This window comes from Filicampus tigris, chromosome 1, assembly GCF_054856515.1.
Source record: "Filicampus tigris isolate MCC_2025a chromosome 1, RoL_Ftig_1.0, whole genome shotgun sequence".
NCBI lineage: Eukaryota > Metazoa > Chordata > Actinopteri > Syngnathiformes > Syngnathidae > Filicampus > Filicampus tigris.
Window position 1 is genome coordinate 6,513,220 of NC_141217.1, and position 5,156 is coordinate 6,518,375.

A 5,156-nucleotide genomic window follows, 5' to 3' on the forward strand; every position below is an offset into this window, starting at 1 on the left:
TCCCACAAACACTGGCCGTCTCATGCTTATGCATCGGTGGCCATGAAGATTTTTAAGATAAATGGACTGCCGGGAGGCACGAGGAGGAATGATTTTACGCCACAAAAGAAACTACTTCAGAGCATTGTGCTTAAAAACAACTGTGTTGTCATATTAAGTAGTTTACTTGTGAGATAACTCACCAAACATACGGTCTCGAATCTTTGTCTCTTTGAACGCCTTCTTGCCGCTGCTACGATGCTGTCTCTTTCGGATCAAACTTTTGGTAGTTTCCGTCTAGAGAGAAAAACAAAGGCTGTAACATTTATAAAAATGGCAAGTAGTGCGATTTAAATTTGTCTAGAAAGACATTTCATTGTCGAAGCAAATTAGAGAAATACATGACATACCATTTGATGTATGCTGTGGGGCCCCACAACAAAATCCACAAAAGTTAGGGAGTAGCAACAAATTCTGATATTGTTGTCGTGTATCTCGGGATCCTGAACACAAAATCTGGATTGTAAACCATACTATGCCAAAAAATACAACTCCTGTGTCCCTGTCACCAACTTTATGTAGTGAAAGAGTACAGCAAGACTATGGTATAATTCCAGGGAATGCGATTGCTCGTTGTTGGGTCTCTCGCTGCGCATTATGCCACTGTGGAGTCTGCGGAAAGTGGTAATGGGCACCAGTGCTACTGCCACATCCTGATATCCCAGCTGAAAAACACAGTAGGAAATGCACAAGGCAGTTAAGGTATTAGCATGATGCTAACCTCGAAAATGAGTAAATGTATGATTTCCATTCAGATAGTTTAACATATTGCTCTGACCCAGGGATAAAATAGTATGCAATGTGGCATCCAAATTTTCACTTTCAAATGGCAAAGCTAATGTGACAAAACACACATACAGTAACACAACAAAGATGTTTAAACATGCCAGAATATTATGTTTTGTGACTGCTGCCTGACTGACTCACCCACTTTCTTGGATGGAGAGTGCCGGTAGGCACCAGAAACCAGAACTACAAAGGGGCAATTGGAAAACAAGTTGTGACTCAAACATGATACAGAATGCTAAAAGCATGACACACTCATGTTTAATATACCATTCCTTCCATGTTGTGGAGTCTTGGGAATTTTCCAGTGTGGTGTTATACCTGAAATTCATGCACATAATTTAGACAATGTGTCTTCTGCAGTATGCATGATGCCATCTACTTCCTCAGAACAAACATCTGAATTTGGTTCACTTACCGTTATTTTGATCAGTTTTCAATTCTGCTAGGCTTGATACTGGTATGAGATCCTGAAAGAAAGGTAGAAAAAAAGTCAATATGAGTGTGCTGCAATACACCTAGGGGCAATTGAGACAGTCCAATCAACTTACCATGCATGTTTTTGGAATGTGGGAGGAAACCGGAGTACCCGGAGGAAACCCACGCAGGCACAGGGAGAACATGCAAACGCCACACAGGGAGGCCGGAGTCGGGATCGAACCCACGACCTCTGAACTGTGAGGCGGACGTGCTAACCAGTCGATCACCGTGCCGCCCTGTGCTGCAATATATCTCTTCAAATTAGTTTCGCAAAAAAAAAACATATTTATCAAAACCACACAACTTGTATAGTGTTAAAATTTATAGGTAAAGTGTCAGGTATTTACTATTTAGGGGTAAAATATCCTTGAAATTGGTACAGTCTATCACAATGGTTAAATACAAAATCAAAATCTTGGAAGATTACAAGTTTGTACAATCCAGATTTGTTTCCACTTTATGCGATCATGTTATCATGTTATCAAAGCTAGCACCTTCACGCAAGTCTTGCACTGTGTGACAGTTCATGGCGAAGTGATTAGAATGGTCTTATTTATGCATGCATGCATGCTATGATCCATTGACTACACCTTGGTTTCTCTTTTGGTAGGCTGTACAATGTTCGCCCCTTGTTTTGCCTCTTGTTGTGGCATCCTGGTGCACAACAGCTGTCTAACCATGATTGTAAAAATGTTTACTACAAGTAGCGGACGCGTTTTCTATCATGCCAAAACGGCCTTGTGATTTTTTTTTTTTCATTTTATGTTTATTTATTTATTTATTTATTTATGGCTGTGTGAACTTTTGGCGCATTATATTGCATGCGTAACTTGGCGCATTATATTGCATCCGGGACTCTATTGGTAAGACCGTTCTGATTGGCTGACTATCACCACGTCGTTCAGTTACAATGCATGCAATGCAACAGAACCCCGACGGTTAAATGATGAAAATGAAAAAAAAAAAAAAAAATTTAAACACATCGGGATATTAAATCAAGTCTCTCCGGCCGGTGTCCTGCCCGTTTCTATCCCAGCTTTAACATATCAGGTTCAAAGGTTATCAAGCTTCTTCAGAGCTTGCTAATGAGCTTTCATTTGAAAAGGGTTTGTTGAAGCAGGTACAGATGGAAAACAGGCAGAAAAGTGGCCATTGAGGACGGGAGCTCGACATGTCTGTATTAAATAATACATTGGTCATACTGTAACCGTTATAAGTTTGGGAACAGACCCATATTTAAAACAAACTAACAGAATCTTTACACATATTTAGCTCAATGTAGGTAAAGTTAAATCAAACATAAGCACAGCACCCAAGAAAGATAATTTCCACAAACTGACTGAAAAAGCAGGCAGAGAGATACTCGTAGCTGGTTTTCTGTATGGATAAGGGCGCGATGAAGTCAAGTGCAAATCAGTGCGCAATTGCGCATGCGCTGCTGGGTCTTCTTCTTCTTCTGTTGCATTTCCGTCAGAGGAGACGCTTACTGTCCCCCGTAGGTTGCTGGTGCTACTTCATGTCACACCAGTCAATACGTCACACAATCTAGTTTTATGCGGGAAGTCAAACACACCTCTAAAGGCTCATTTATGCTCAACGTTAAATACGGATCTGGTTACGCACAGTATAAGAGCCTTCCAAATGACTGAAAGTAGAGGACTTCGCATTGAAGTCTCGCACAGAAATTATACAAATATTCACATGTTTATCTTGGTGAGCCTTACATCTTTTACTAAAAGATGGCCTTTTTTGGGGGGAATGGACCATTTTTTACTTAGAGCCCTGCGCAGGAATGGCTAAGAAATGAAAACGTTTTCATGAAACAGGACCAACGCCAATGTGCTCAGGGCAACAATTGCAATTGTTACAATTGCAGAGTCTCTGTCAGCACTCATCCTTCCGCCCGCGCGGAGCGCATTTTAGACTCCTGACGTCAATGTCGGATGTATGCGACCTGTGGAGGTTCAGACTGCGGTCGCAATGCAAAAAAAAATCTGATAGGTATCCAATATTGGACCACATATGAAAGTGGCCAAAAACTTTGATTTACTAAGAAGACATGATGTGCACGAGACAAATAATATTCATTTTAATCTGACACTTATTATTTATTTTCCCATGCCACGCAGAGCCGCAACATAAGGATGAAAGAGTAGATAGGATCCTCGGGTTGCCGACCCCTGGTTTATACGAACTATGAGGACTATTTCAGGAACATTTAATGAAATTTGAATTGAGTATTGATAGATTCATTGCCACCAGCAGGGGTGTCAAGGCATTTGGTAGAGGTGGCGGCAGCCATGTAAAACCGCCTATGTCTGCAATGGATTGTAAAGGCACTGCAAAAAGATTGATTGTATATTTACACTGTAATGTAAGAAAATAAGATAACAACACTGCATGATGTCTTAAGGACAAAAACAATGCATTGGAACAACAATTTTGGGCAATTGTGTACAGTTGGCAGTACTGCAATGCAGTAAGCACTTAAACTGGGGCATTAAAATTCAATTCTGCCAAGTCCTTACGTGTTATCTGCTGTGTGAAGGGTTACCGAGGGTGATGTTAAACCACTGTGTAGCAGAATGGTGTTCAACTAAGGCACAGTAACATGGGCTTGCTTGTGCTGATCTTCTTCCCCTTTTTGTGCCAAGAGATCATCTGAATGAGTAACCTTTATATCTACCTTTGCCAGAAGCTAACAAATGTGTGGACTACACCTCAACCTTGTTTCACTGCAGCATGATAAACGTAGACAGACGCTAGCATTACATTCTTACTTAAAATAAAGCCACAGAAACAATGCATGTTTTATAAAATAAGTGGATCTAGAATTTGAAATTCAACTTCTCTTAAAACAGCATGTGAGGTCAACGCTAAAGTCAGTTTGTCATTCAGTCCAGTTATTCATGGGGGTTCACCTCTATTGTGTAACAATAAACAACTGCATAAAAAAATAATCAAGCAATCATGCATCCATCCATTTCTCAATTAATATGTCAAATGATGATTCATTTTCTAAACAATGGGGGTGTAACGTATAGGTGAGTGTATTAATACGTATCAATGCGTATTAATAATATTAATAAGTGTTTCGGTGCGGCATGTTCGGTTCGGTCCACTTGCATATCATTTCTGATTAGTTTTTTATTATTCGCGCTAGTTTACGCGCGAGTAGGCGAGTTTTCACACGGACGCTATTGAGTGTTGCACGCGTTGCACGTAGAGTGGGCGCACAGAAGAGTACCCAGTACGCCAGAAGCCGTGGAATATGTTCATTTCAAGGTAATTTTGATTGACCAAAAAGATAGGAAGTTTAATGTTGCAGTTCCCATGTCAACCTCTTGGGGTCAGTCTTTATCCAGCACTGTCAATGTTCGTCGGGGCTGGCCCTCTGCTGATTACAAGAGGAACCTTCTGGCTTCCCACTGGGGAAGCTCCACAAAGTCTGGTCCAAGCCGAATTCACAACCCATTGTCTGTAGAGGTTTTCCAGGTGATGAAGTGTCGATCTTTATCAGGAGTTCCTTTATTTTTGAGTCCTAGAATGTCTTTGTTTAGTCAAATGGCAGGGATTCCCTGGGGAGTCCATTGCTTTGAAGTGAGGCTGGAGCAGACTTAGTGGCAGTCCTGGCTGAATCTAATCTCCAGCCCTGGAGATGTGGGCCACATGAAGGCATATTCCTTACATACTGAAATAGTAAGAGTCTATATTAAAACACTTAACGATGCTCGATAGTCTCTTCATGACAATGTGTCTAATGCATTTGCTAAGTACTGTATATTAGCTGTGTTCCATTAAAGTCACTCATTGTCTCAAAGCATTGCATTCATTATCTAAAGTTGTCGACA

The 5,156-nt window shown here is 40.8% G+C and overlaps 1 long non-coding RNA gene across 1 annotated transcript; it reads right to left on the reverse strand.

Moving 5' to 3' along the window:
* Positions 1-976: 976 nt before the first annotated feature.
* Positions 977-1,294, reverse strand: LOC147152611 (uncharacterized). The gene is made up of 3 exons (XR_015088295.1): positions 1,244-1,294; positions 1,096-1,146; positions 977-1,011 (listed from the first exon to the last, which is right to left on the reverse strand). It is a non-coding gene; the product is annotated as an uncharacterized LOC147152611 (long non-coding RNA).
* Positions 1,295-5,156: the final 3,862 nt, after the last annotated feature.